This window comes from Nomascus leucogenys, chromosome 11 (genome assembly GCF_006542625.1).
Source record: "Nomascus leucogenys isolate Asia chromosome 11, Asia_NLE_v1, whole genome shotgun sequence".
In the NCBI taxonomy this organism is placed as follows: Eukaryota; Metazoa; Chordata; class Mammalia; order Primates; family Hylobatidae; genus Nomascus; species Nomascus leucogenys.
In genome coordinates this window covers 61,441,700-61,456,840 of record NC_044391.1, presented here as the reverse complement: position 1 = coordinate 61,456,840, position 15,141 = coordinate 61,441,700, and positions in this window count along the sequence as shown.

The window sequence follows — 15,141 nt, the reverse complement described above, 5'->3', positions numbered from 1 at the left end:
GATTGGACAACAGGGATATCACTCTCACCCCCAGGACCAGCGCAGGCTGCAGACTTGGGTAGCTGCTAAACCCAACTGCAAAGGGTCTCTGCAGTGCCTGAAACCCAAACCTGCTGCTACCGGATCAAGGACCTTTGCTGGAGGGAAACTGGTTTGATGACTTGTCATTTGAGGCCCCAAGAGGTAGGGAGGGGCCAGGCAATAACTAGACACCCAGCACTTTCCTGAGCTTCCCTGAAGGGACCATCTGCTCCGGGAGATTTGTCAGGCGAAAATATCAGGCCAGCGCCTCATAGAGAAGAAGGAGCTTCGATTAGGAAATAATAAGATACTTCTGTGGGAAAAAATACACACACAGAAAGGAAAATAAAACGATGTGAGCCTTTTTTTAAAGTTTCCATTTTTGTCCAGATGTAACATGGCAGTTTTTCTTGAGAAAAGACTGAATTATTTAGTCTGTAATGCAGAAGACCCCCAAATATTCCCCGGTAGAAACAGTGTTTTAAACGGGGAAGCACTGCATAATAACCTCTCAAAAAAAGAGTAAAAGAAATTAAGGCCAAACTGCATGAGAGATTTGCTTTGGGGCAGTTCAGTTTGTGGCAAAAGTCTTAAAATAATCACCACTAGACTGATTGATAATTAAGCTATCTGTTACTTTTCTATTGATAGTAGTTTATCATTTCTTTGGTACTCAGACACTGAGAGGATGTTTATGCCCTCAAACCTAAGTGATCCCAAGCCTGCCTTTTATGTGAAGGGAACAGGGTAAAATAACTTTGTGTCCAGTTGCCATCTCCACCATTTATTCAGGTGGAATCTGGAAATTATGGAATTCAAGAGAATCCTTAAATGAAGGAACATGCTAGAACTACCACATGTAAAACTGGGGGTGTAGGGTGTCTTAGTATATAGTGCCATGTGAGGACTCAAGTTGCCTTTTGCCTGCAAATAGCCACATTCTTCTTCTATCTAAATTAAGTAGCCATCCTAAGTGCTGAGCATAAGACACAACTCTCGTTCTCAAAGAGCTTCAAAGAGCTTATGATAGGCTTGGGACACTGGACAACTGTTAGAGAATATGACATTGCTACATTAATAATGTATAGAATTACTATAGAATGTCATAATTAGAGAATATGGCATTGCTACATTAATAAATGACTCTACTTAGTGGTTACGGTTGTTATTACTATCATCAGGTAAGGCTCTTCATAATGTTTTCTTCATAATACTGGAGGAATCCGATTAATGCATTTGAAGCTGGGGGCCGGGCGAGGTGGCTCACGCCTGTAATCCCAGCACTTTGGGAGGCGAGGCAGGCGGATCACGAGGTCAGGAGATCGAGACCATCCTGGCTAACAGGGTAAAACCTCGTCTCTAATAAAACAAACAAACAAACAAAATACAAAAAATTAGCCGGGCATGGTGTCGGGCGCCTGTAGTCCCAGCTACTCGGAAGGCTGAGGCAGGAGAATGGCGTGAACCCAGGAGGCGGAGCTTGCAGTGAGCCGAGGTTGCCCCACTGCACTCCAGCCTGGGCGACAGAGCGAGACTCCACCTCAAAAAATAATAATAATAGAATAGAATAGAATAGAATAGAATAGAATAGAATAGAATAGAATAGAATAGAAAATGCATTTGAAGGTGGGAAGTGACCCTGGAGAAAATTTACAGTGAACAAATAGATATGATTTGTGTGGTGACAACCATCTTAACACTGAATGGAAATGACTAAATATGCCATGGCAAAATTTCAGAACCCCTGTGTCATTTCTTACACAATACTCCTATTAGTCATGCACCTCTGTCGCAGGTACTCACACCAGTTATTCCATTGGATTGGCCAAATCATTCATGAATTACTGAACACTTTTTCAGTGCCATACCCTGGGTTAGGTGCTACAGAACTAAAGCAGAATAATGTATTGGACACGTTAGAGACGATCTCAGGAAGCAACTACAATAGTAATATTTCTTAGGAATGTGTGTCTGCGACACGAACATCTTTTGATTCCTAAGCATAAATTATTTTGAGTCAAAATGAGCTTCAATATACTCTCCTCTAGAGGTAATCAGAGGAGAAGAAAAAGTATCAAAGAAAATACCTAAATATTGAAGACGACGCAAGAATTGAAATTGGTAATGAAAAGAAAACTAAAGAAATCTCTGCAATCTGCATTCTTTCATTGCTTCATTCCTTCCTTCAACAAATATTACTATTATAAATATAATGATGAATAAAATAGGCAAGCTCTCATGGAACACATTCTTTATTCTTCAAGCAGACAATGTTACTTTGTGCATTTACTATGATCTAATTAGCAGCTTTGTGTGAGCATGCGCACACAACTCTAGAACAATATTAACAGTATTAGGATAATTTCTCTCTGGATCAGGCATCTCACACATTTTCAAGTAAAACAGAGCGTTTTCAGGTTATTGCTTATTATCTCAAAGAGAAAAACCTGTACATATGTTCCCAGAATACAAATGAATATGTCAAAGGTGTCTGCTGCAGAACATTTTAAATTTTCCAGATCACTTTCAGACAATTTCCCTCTGTGTTCTAAAATAAGCAGGAGGGTCATCATTAGTCGCATTTCACAATGAGGAAATTGAGTAACCAAAGAGAAATGTGGTCCTTCAAAAACAAAGGCAGTAAAATATTATAGATGGGTATATAATGCTTGGTATATTGCAGACATCTAATATGTATTTGTTGACAAATATATGGTTTTGAAAATATGAAAGTTTGAAGGATCTTAGAAATTATTCAATTCCTTGTAATGCCAGCACTTTGGGAGGCCAAGGCAGGCAGATCACCAGAGGTTGGGAGTTCGAGACCAGCCTGACCAACATGGAGAAACCCTGTGTCTACTAAAAATGCAAAATTAGCTGGGCGTGCTGGCATATGCCTGTAATCCTAGCTACTCAGGAGGCTGAGGCAGGAGAATCTCTTGAACCCGGGAGGCAGAAGTGGTTGCGGTGAGCCGAGATCGCACCATTGTACTCCAGCCTGGGCAGCAACAAGAGCAAAACTCCGTCTCAAAAAAAAAAAAAAAAAAAAAAAAAAGAAGAAGAAAAAGAAGAAGAAAGAAATGTTGAATTCCACTCATTATTCTGTGAGGAAGGGACAGAATTTGCTAAAGGTCATGTGACTAGTTAGGGGAAAGCTGCAGCTAGACCCCAGGTCTTAAGACTTCATTCATTACTTTTTCTACCACATGAACAATAACAGTTTTGGTATTTCTTTCAGCAGAGTTCCTTCTCTTTTTCCTCCCTGTATCATCCAGCCTTTTGATGTTTTCAGGACTGGTCCTACCGGTGTACTCATCTTCCAGCATCTATAAAAATCTGTGAAAGCATGCCACTTTAACTATAAATTCAGCTCAGATTCAACTTGCTTGTAAGTTTGAGGTCGGCCTCATGAGTATGGGATCAGAGTGATCAGGACTGGTGTCGAGGTATGAAGAAAGCTGTTGGAAAATGAACGGCCAGCTGGCACTTCTGTCCCTAAAATTAGGAAGAAGGGAATTATAGAAACAACAGTCTGAAGGCTTCCAATCTGGCAGTCTGGTATAGAACCTGTCTGCAGATGTTCAAAAGAAACAGTAGGACAATTTTGCTATGTGCCGTGGATGGCTCTGACTCCCTAGTCACTTACTGAGTTCCATAGTACAATTTATTGGGCATTGCTTTGCTTAACTCCCTTTGGCCTTATTATTGAATTCTCCTGTCTTCCCCTCCTTTTTCCACCCTGCACTGGCCCTTCTTCAAACATTCCAATTTCCTCCAACTAGTGATTAAACCTCAGTGAAGGGAAAGGAAACTACAGCAACAGTGCAGCTTTCCACAGCATGTACGCCCTTTCTTTCTCCTCTGCTCCGCCCACCGTTTCCTCACTTCTCCATGCTTCCAGAACAGTTTCTAACATACTCGATATGGCAATAAAACAGGAGAGTAAGGAAAACGGGCTTTCCCAATTAATATTTTAAGCTGCAATTACCACAGCAGAAAGGTAACCAAGGTTCTGCCTACTGGTTTAAAGAGAGTCATGCTAAACCCAGTCTGCAGCATCTCAGAGATCACGTCAGCCCACTGACCTAGCTTTTACATAGCCAACTGGGAATCCAGGCAATGGGATGGACGCACAGTGCACCAAGCATGCGTGCAGACACACACACTATCAGTGCCACGTGGTGGGGAGACCACGACGGGAAAGTTTTTGAATACTAAATACTGGATATATATTAAACAGCAGCAACTTGCTACTCATGCAGAGCCACTGTAATCTTTTTAGGGATTAAGAGTAATATTTGAATCTCTTAGCTTATCAGTAACTGCTATGCACCAAAAGAGCAAATTTACAGAAAAGGACACAAGTTAATACTGCAAGGACATCTTCACATCTATTGTTTCACAATGGAGTCCACTAATTTATCTTTCATGTTGCCCCATTTATATAATAGGAGTCAATGTATAATGTAACAAAAGGATGTGTTACTCCTTAGTTCATAGCCAATGTGTCCTCAAATTCTTTCAACTCATACAACTCATGGGGAGCAGCCAATGCTCAATTCAGTTGTTTAAATTGTAGCTTTAGTCTCCTCATTCATGGAAAGTCAGCAGTCAGATATTATTAGTGAACTCCCACTCTCAACCTTAATTAATATGTCCTTTCCTTTCATTACCAACTCTCATTATAGACACTGAAAATCCTATTTTCTGAATAGCTCTTTGAAATAATGGATACCTTTACCCTCTGAAGTGGATAAAAGACTGGGGGTTAGAAGACCTTTTATCTTTGTCTGTTTTGCGCTGCTATGACAGAATACCTGAGACTGGGTAATTTATGAAGGACAGAAATTTATTTCCTCACAATTCTGGAGGCTGGAAAGTCTAAGATCAAAGGGCTGACATCTGGTGGGGGCCTTCTGCTGCATCATCCCATGGCAGAGGGTAAAAAGGAGGGGGAGGGAAGAAGGCTCAACTTACTCTTTTATAAATCACCCACTCCTGCCATAGGGGCACTAGTCCACACATGAGGGCACAGCCTTATGAGCTAATCATGTCTTACAGGTCCCACCTCTCAACAGTGTTGCATTGGTATTAAATTCTCAACACATGAACTTTGGACGATACATTTAAACAACAACACCTTTGCTCAACTCTCCACTAATAACTAAGAGAATAGGGAAAGAATTGTAAACCTCAGTTTACTATGCCATAAAATGAGGAGCAAAGTTAAACAATACTCATATTCAAAATTATTGGCTAATGGTAGAGTTTGAATGTTTGTCCCCACCCAAATCTCATGCTGAAATGTAATCCCTCGTGTTGGAGGTGGAGCCTGGTGGGAGGTGTTTGGATCATGGGAGCAGATCCCTCATGAATGACTTGGGCCATCCCCTTAGTGATAAGTGAGCTTTCACACTGAGTTCACACAAGATCTGTTTGTTTAAAAGCATGTGGCACCTCCCCTTTACTCTCTCTCACTTGCTCCTTATTTTACCATGTGACATCCCTGCTCCCCCTTCGCCTTCTGCCATGATTGTAAACTTCCTGAGGCTTATCTAGAAGCGAAGTAGCTGCCAGCTCCATGTTTCCTGTACAGTGTGCAGAACAGTGAACCAATTAAACCTCTTTTCTTTATAAATTACCCAGTTTCAAGCAATTTCTTTACAGCAATGCAAGAATGGCATAATACAATAAAGCAGTGCTTTTATAAAAGGTCGTCTACCCAAATATACATCCCACCCTCACACAATAATAGAGAGTGCAAAGGAGAAGGAACAGAGAAGAGAATTTGTCCATTTCATCCAAATATTCAAACTTATTTTGAATATTTTGAACAAAACTGTTCACAATATCCTTTATTATATTTAATGTCTATTGGAGTTTGTATTTATAATCTAAATTTTATTCCTGATTACTGATAAGTTGTCAGCTTTTTTCTTGTCTGTTTTTCACAGTGTTCAGAAATTTTGTTAATCATTTCAAATATCAATTTGGCTTTGTTATTTTTCTCTAATGTATATTTGGTTTTAATTTTATTTATTTCAGCTCTTATCTCTATTATTTCCTTCCTCCTTTTCTACTTCGTTTGGATTTGGTATTCTTTTTCTTTTCTTGGGATGGAAACATACATCATTGACTTTTCACCCTCTCTCTTTTTAAATATTTGCTTTTAAGTCTATAATATTTTCTCTAAGTAGTGCTTTAGTATATCTGACACATTTTAATGTCTTTTTTAGCATGTAGTCCAAATGTTTTTTAATCTTTGTTTTTCTTTTGTGACTCAAAGATTATTTAAAAGTCCATTGTTTTATATATAGTCATTTACGGTTTTTAGTTTATCTTTTTGTTTTAGAATTTTAAATTTCTTTTGTCAGAAAAATACTTTAAAAGGGCTGCAACCTATGGTGATTTGTTGAGACTTTGTTTATAAACCAAAACTTGCATTTTTTTTTTGTAAATGCCCCATGTGCTCTTAAAAAAATGTGCAGGCCCAGCTTTCAGTAATAGAGAAGTAACTACTGTTGACCATCTACCCTATAGATAAAAACTATAAACTCTGGGAAAAAGAGAACACCTACTTCAGGGCACTGTAGAATAGTCCAAAGCAGGCAGAAACTGAAGAAGTGAATATTTGTGGGAAAAGGAAATGACAGAAAGTAGCTTCCTATTTCATCTAGTTTTTGGTCTTGAATGCAGAAACTGGCTAATTCCAAACAGGATGGCTAAGTCTCGAACAACAATAAAGGCACAATATTTCTGTCTTGAAGAAATAGTGGACAGAACTCTAGATGACAACAGAAGAAAGAAGTAAGACAGGTCAACCTTAGAAAATAGACATCCAGGAAAAGAGAGTCCCCAGTTCAGAATATAAACTCCATCCAAATCTTAAACTGACCCTTAAACTCTGTAAACACAGGGGAAACTCCAAGAAGCCCAAATAAGGCTAAATAGAAGAAGTTTATACCCTCTTCCCCTAATCCCTGGAATCTGTGAGTGTTACCTTATGTGACAGTCTATGTAGTGATTAAGTTAAGGCTCTTGAGATGGAGAGATTATCTTGGATTATCCAGCTGAGATCGCCCTAAATGCAACCACATGAATCCTTATAAGAAGGAGGAATGGGAGATTTTACTACACAGAGCAGAAGGTAATGTGAAGACACCACAGAGAGAGATTTGGGGATGCTGCCCTTGAAGATAAGCAAGTGATGCAGCCATATGCCAAGCTGTCCCAGCAAACACCAAAAGCTAGAAGAAGCAAGCAACTGAGTCTCCTGCAGAGCTTCTGAAGGGAATACAACCCTGCTAATGCTTCAGTTTCTGCCTGCTTTGGACTATTCTGATTTCTCTCCTGAAATGCTCTTCTGTTTTCTGCATGAAAACATTGTTCAGATTTTTATTAAAATATTACTTTCCCAGTGAGCCCATTCCTAACCATCTCATTTAAAACTCACTTTCACCAATCCCCATCCCAGATCTCTCCATCCCCTTTCCTACTTCCAATTTCTCAATGGCATTTTCCATTACAGTATGTGTTCTGTGTTCATTGGGTTTATTGCCTATCTTGTAGAATATAGTTACCTACCTCTTCTCTAGAACTTAAGCTTCATAAAGTAAACAGTCCATGGGGCGTGATAGGTACTCAATAAATATTTGTTGCCTATAAAAAAAGAAAATTAAAGAATTAGGAACACAAACAAAACAGAGCACCCTTAATGCCATTCTCTTTGCTTGACTCTGTCTTCACACCTGTTCTTCTCTCAACCCGGACACGATTCCTCCCTCTTCCCCACCTAGACTGTTTTCAACCAGGTGAATTCTTGTTTGCCCGCCAAAATTTTGTTGGAAGTTATTTCTTTCATTAAGCTTTCTCTATCCCTTCTTCCTACTCCCATGCCCAGATATAACCACTTCCTTTTCAGTACTTCTACACTTTACACATAAATTTATCATGATACTATAAAATTTTGTTGTAGGCATTTATTGGTATATTTCTGTTCATTACAAATAAAAGCTCCTTAAGGCAAAGTCTATATTTTGTTTATTGGGTATCCTGGTCAGAACTGAAAAAAAAAATGTTACTTCTGTCTACTTTCGATTATATGTCATTTGAGATGCCTTCAGAAAAAGTGTCATATGAATTAGGTATTTGTAAACAAATGAAAATCAACTAGACAGAGGATAAGAAATAGCATACATGTAGTTTTGTAGTGACAACTTACTTTGCTTTTAGTTTCCTTATTCTCATGTGAAATAGCAGAGATTTTTAAGGACCATATCACCAGTTTCTCACTATAGAAAGAGCAGCTGTGTCACTTTTTATCTTCATTATGTGTTAACTTGGTGCTCTCATAACTTTAAATATGAAAATACGGCAAGTCACAGGTTAAAGCACCAAAAATTCTAAATCCACCTAGACAAGTAGAAAATATGTAGAATTCAAACTTTAGGACTCTGAATTCCAGCTTGTTGTTTCTGAAGAAAATGAGATCTGCCATTGTCTTGTTCTGTTGCCATTCCTTTGAGTCTTCAGTTACATTATGAGGAACATAAACCACAAATATCTCAACACACAGGAAAGCAAAAAACACAGCTTGAGAAACTGTTGTCTATTTCCAGTAAATATAAGCATTTAGCCACCACTGAATTTTCAATTAAGAAGCTCTACTTAAAAGAAAACTTCCTTACACTTTAGATAGACATAATAATTCCCTTTCTCAAGAAGCTATACCATTTGGCATTGAAATAAAATTGGATCAAAGCCTGGACTTGCCTCCACCTGGTGGTCTAACTAAAGGGAGTTAACTGATTAGATACAGACATATATATTTATTGCATATATTGCTGGAAGCTGCCTATCATACCTCTCCAGTATAGCTGAATGTCTGAATTTTTCCTATATTGCTACTGCTGTTTACAATCTTATTATTCTACAATAGGTAGATTGTTCTTGTACTATCAAAAATTCCATTATTGGCTAGTAAATTTCTAGTAAAAACACTAACCTAAGTCAGGTTGGTTACAAAAAGAAAAACACACTACAATGATTCATTTATATATTTATTTATTTATTTATTTATTTTTATTATTATACTTTAAGTTTTAGGGTACATGTGCACAATGTGCAGGTTTGTTACATACATATCCATGTGCCATGTTGATTTCCTGCACCCATTAACTCGTCATTTAGCATTAGGTATATCTCCTAATGCTATCCCTCCCCCGACCCCCCACCCCACAACAGTCCCCAGAGTGTGATGCTCCCCTTCCTGTGTCCATGTTTTCTCATTGTTCAATTCCCACCTATGAGTGAGAACATGCGGTGTTTGGTTTTTTGTCCTTGCAATAGTTTACTGAGAATGATGGTTTGTAGTTTCATCCATGTCCCTACAAAGGACATGAACTCATCATTTTTTATGCCTGCATAGTATTCCATGCTGTATATGTGCCACATTTTCTTAATCCAGTCTAGCGTTGTTGGACATTTGGGTTGGTTCCAAGTCTTTGCTATTGTGAATAGTGCCGCAATAAACATACGTGTGCATGTGTCTTTATAGCAGCATGATTTATAGTCCTTTGGATATGTACCCAGTAATGGGATGGCTGGGTCAAATGGTATTTCTAGTTCTAGATCCCTGAGGAATTGCCACACTGACTTCCACAATGGTTGAACTAGTTTACAGTCCCACCAACAGCATAAAAGTGTTCCTATTTCTCCACATCCTCTCCAGCACCTGTTGTTTCCTGACTTTTTAATGATGGCCATTCTAACTGGTGTGAGATGGTATCTCATTGTGGTTTTGATTTGCATTTCTCTGATGGCCAGTGATGATGAGCATTTTTTCATGTGTTTTTTGGCTGCATAAATGTCTTCTTTTGAGAAGTGTCTGTTCATGTCCTCTGCCCACTTTTTGATGGGGTTGTTTGTTTTTTTCTTGTAAATTTGTTTGAGTTCATTGTAGATTCTGGATATTAGCCCTTTGTCAGATGAGTAGGTTGCAACAATTTTCTCCCATTCTGTAGGTTGCCTGTTCACTCTGATGGTAGTTTCTTTTGCTGTGCAGAAGCTCTTTAGTTTAATTAGATCCCATTTGTCAATTTTGGCTTTTGTTGCCATTGCTTTTGGTGTTTTAGACATGAAGTCCTTGTCCATGCCTATGTCCTGAATGGTATTGCCTATGTTTTCTTGTAGGATTTTAATGGTTTTAGGTCTAACATGTAAGTCTTTAATCCATCTTGAATTCATTTTTGTATAAGGTGTAAGGAAGGGATCCAGTTTCAGCTTTCTACATATGGCTAGCCAGTTTTCCCAGTACCATTTATTAAATAGGGAATCCTTATCCCATTTCTTGTTTTTGTCAGGTTTGTCAAAGATCAGATAGTTGTAGATATGTGGCATTATTTTTGAGGGCTCTGTTCTGTTCCATTAATCTATGTCTCTGTTGTGGTACCAGTACCATACTGTTTTGGTTACTGTAGCCTTGTAGTATAGTTTGAAGTCAGGTAGCGTGATGCCTCCAGCTTTGTTCTTTTGGCTTACGGTTGACTTGGCGATGTGGGCTCTTTTTTGGTTCCATATGAACTTTAAAGTAGTTTTTTCCAATTCTGTGAAGAAAGTCATTGGTAGCTTGATGGGGATGGCATTGAATCTATAAATTACCTTGGGCAGTATGGCCATTTTTGCGATATTGATTCTTCCAACTCATGAGCATGGAATGTTCTTCCATTTGTTTGTATCCTCTTTTATTTCATTGAGCAGTGGTTTGTAGTTCTCCTTGAAGAGGTCCTTCATGTCCCTTGTAAGTTGGATTCCTAGGTAGTTTATTCTGTTTGAAGCAATTGTGAATGGGAGTTCACTCATGATTTGGCTCTCTGTTTGTCTGTGATTGGTGTACAAGAAGGCTTGTGATTTTTGTACATTGATTTTGTATCCTGAGACTTTGGTGAAGTTGCTTAGCAGCTTAAGGAGATTTTGGGCTGAGACAATGGGGTTTTCTAGATATACAATCATGTCATCTGCAAACAGGGACAATTTGACTTCCTCTTTTCCTAATTGAATACCCTTTATTTCCTTCTCCTGCCTGATTGCCCTGGCCAGAAGTTCCAACACTATGTTGAATAGGAGTGGTGAGACAGGGCATCACTGTCTTGTGCCAGTTTTCAAAGGGAATGCTTCCAGTTTTTGCCCATTCAGTATGATATTGGCTGTGGGTCTGTCATAGATAGCTCTTATTATTTTGAGATACGTCCAATCAGTACCTAATTTATTGAGAGTTTTTAGCATGAAGTGTTGTTGAATTTTGTCAAAGGCCCTTTCTGCATCTATTGAGATAATCATGTGGCTTTTGTCTTTGGTTCTGTTTATATGCTGGATTACATTTATTGGTTTGTGTATGTTGAACCAGCCTTGCATCCCAGGGATGAAGCCCACTTGATCATGGTGGATAAGTTTTTTGATGTGCTGCTGGATTCAGTTTGCCAGTATTTTATTGAGGATTTTTGCATCAATGTTCATCAATGATATTGGTCTGAAATTCTCTTTTTTGGTTATGTCTCTGCCAGGCTTTGGTATCAGGATGATGCTGTCCTCGTAAAATGTGTTAGGGAGGATTCCCTCTTTTTCTGTAGATTGGAATAGTTTCAGAAGGAATGGTACCAGTTCCTCCCTGTACCTCTGGTAGAATTCAGCTGTGAATCCGTCTGGTCCCAGACTCTTTTTGGTTGCTATGCTATTGATTATTGCCACAATTTCAGAGCCTGTTATTGGTCTATTCAGACATTCAACTTCTTCCTGGTTTAGTCTTGGGAGGGTGTATTTGTCGAGGAATTTATCCATTTCTTCTAGATTTTCTAGTTTATTTGCATAGAGGTGTTTGTAGTATTCTCTGATGGTAGATTGTATTTCTGTGGGATCGGTAATGATATCCCCTTTATCATTTTGTATTGCGTCTATTTGATTCTTCTCTCATTTCTTCTTTATTGGTCTTGCTAGCAGTCTATCAATTTTGTTGATATTTTCAAAAAGCCAGCTCCTGGATTCATTAATTATTTGAAGAGTTTTTTGTGTCTCTATTTCCTTCAGTTCTGCTCTGATTTTAGTTATTTCTTGCCTTCTGCTGGCTTTTGAATGTGTTTGCTCTTGCTTTTCCAGTTCTTTTAATTGTGATGTTACAGTGTCAATTTTGGATCTTTCCTGCTTTCTGTTGTGGGCATTTAGTGCTATAAATTTCCCTCTACACACTGCTTTGAACGTGTCCCAGAGATTCTGGTATGTTGTGTCTTTGTCCTCGTTGGTTTCAAAGAACATCTTTATTTCTGCCTTCATTTCGTTATGTACCCAGTAGTCATTCAGGAACAGGTTGTTGAGTTTCCATGTAGTTGAGCGGTTTTGAGTGAGTTTCTTAATCCTGAGTTCTAGTTTGATTGCACTGTGGTCTGGGAGACAGTTTGTTATAATTTCTGTTCTTTTGCATTTGCTGAGGAGTGCTTTACTTCCAACTAGGTGGTCAATTTTGGAATAGGTGTAGTGTGGTGCTGAGAAGAATGTATATTCTGTTGATTTGGGGTGGAGAGTTCTGTAGATGTCTATTAGGTCCGCTTGGTGCAAAGCTGAGTTCAATTCCTGGGTATCTTTGTTAACTTTCTGTCTTGTTGATCTGTCTAATGTTGACATTTGGGTGTTAAAGTCTCCCATTATTATTGTGTGGGAGTCTAAGTCTCTTTGTAGGTCACTCAGGACTTGCTTTATGAATCTGGGTGCTCCTGTATTGGGTGCATATATATTTAGGATAGTTAGCTCTTCTTGTTGAATTGATCCCTTTACCATTATGTAATGGCCTTCTTTGTCTCTTTTGATCTTTGTTGGTTTAAAGTCTATTTTATCAGAGACTAGGATTGCAACCCCTGCCTTTTTTTGTTTTCCATTTGCTTGGTAGATCTTCCTCCATCCCTTTATTTTGAGTCTATGTGTGTCTCTGCACGTGAGATGGGTTTCCTGAATACAGCACACTGATGGGTCTTGACTCCTTATCTAATTTGCCAGTCTGTGTCTTTTAATTGGAGCATTTAGCCCATTTACATTTAAAGTTAATATTGTTATGTGTGAATTTGATCCTGTCATTATGCTGTTAGCTGCTTATTTTGCTCGTTAGTTGATGCAGTTTCTTCCTAGTCTTGATGGTTTTTACAATTTGCCATGTTTTTGCAGTGGCTGGTACCGGTTGTTCCTTTCCATGTTTAGTGCTTCCTTCAGGAGCTCTTTTAGGGCAGGCCTGGTGGTGACAAAATCACTCAGCATTTGCTTGTCTGTAAAATATTTTATTTCTCCTTCACTTATGAAGCTTAGTTTGGCTGGATATGAAATTCTGGGTTGAAAATTCTTTTCTTTAAGAATGTTGAATATCGGCCCCCACTCTCTTCTGGCTTGTAGAGTTTCTGCCTAGAGATCAGCTCTTAGTCTGATGGGCTTCCCTTTGTGGGTAACCCGACCTTTCTCTCTGGCCGCCCTTAACATTTTTTCCTTCATTTCAACTTTGGTGAATCTCACAATTATGTGTCTTGGAGTTGCTCTTCTCGAGGAGTATCTTTGTGATGTTCTCTGTATTTCCTGAATCTGAATGTTGGCCTGCCTTGCTAGATTGGGGAAGTTCTCCTGAATAATACCTTGCAGAATGTTTTCCAACTTGGTTCCATTCTCCCCGTCACTTTCAGGTACACCAATCAGACATAGGTTTGGTCTTTTCACATAGTCCCATATTTCTTGGAGGATTTGTTCATTTCTTTTTATTCTTTTTTCTCTAAACTTCCCTTCTCGCTTCATTGCATTCATTTCATCTTCTGTCACTGATACCCTTTCTTCCAGTTGATTGCATCAGCTACTGAGGCTTCTGCATTCTTCACGTAGTTCTCAAAACTTGGCTTTCAGCTCCATCAGCTCCTTTAAGCCCTTCTCTGTATTGCTTATTTTAGTTAAACATTCATCTAATTTTTTTTTCAAAGTTTTTAACTTCTTTGCCTTTGGTTTGAATTTCCTCCTGTAGCTCAGAGTAGTTTGATCATCTGAAGCCTTCTCTCAACGCATCAAAGTCATTCTCCATCCAGCTTTGTTCCGTTGCTAGTGAGGAACTGCATTCCTTTGGAGGAGGAGAGGCGCTCTGCTTTTTAGAATTTCCAGTTTTTCTGCTCTGTTTTTTCCCCATCTTTGTGGTTTTATCTACTTTTGGTCTTTGATGATGGTGATGTACAGAAGGGTTTTTGCTGTGGATGTCCTTTCTGTTTGTGAGTTTTCCTTCTAACAGGCAGGACCCTCAGCTGCAGGTCTGTTTCAGTTTGCTAGAGGTCCACTCCACACCCTGTTTGGCTGGGTGTCAGCAGCGGTGGCTGCAGAACAGCGGATTTTCGTGAGACCGCAAATTCAGCTGTCTGATCGTTCCTCTGGAAGTTTTGTCTCAGAGGAGTACCCGGCCAAGTGAGGTGTCAGTCTGTCCCTACTTGGGGGTGCCTTCCAGTTAGGCTGCTTGGGGGTCAGGGACCCACTTTAGGAGGCAGTCTGCCCATTCTCAGATCTCTAGGTGCATGCTGGGAGAACCACTACTCTCTTCAAAGCTGTCAGACAGGGACATTTAAGTCTGCAGAGGTTACTGCTGACTTTTTGTTTGTCTGTGCCCTGCCCCCAGAGGTGGAGCCTACAGAGGCAGGCAGGCCTCCTGGAGCTGTGGTGGGCTCCACCCAGTTCGAGCTTCCTGGCTGCTTTGTTTACCTAAGCAAGCCTGGGCAATGGCGGGCACCCCTCCCCCAGCCTTGCTGCCGCCTTGCAGTTTGATCTCAGACTGCTGTGCTAGCAATCAGTGAGACTCCATGGGTGTGGGACCCTCTGAGCCAGGTGGAGGACACAATCTCCTGGTGTGCCGTTTTCCAAGCCTGTTGGAAAAATGCAGTATTAGGGTGGGAGTGACCCGATTTTCCAGGTGCCGTCTGTCACCCCTTTCTTTGACTAGGAAAGGGAACTCCCTGACCCCTTGCACTTCCTGAGTGAGGCAATGCCTCGCCCCACTTCAGCTCACGCACAGTGTGCTTCACTGACTGTCCTGCACCCACTGTTTGGCACTCCCTAGTGAGATGA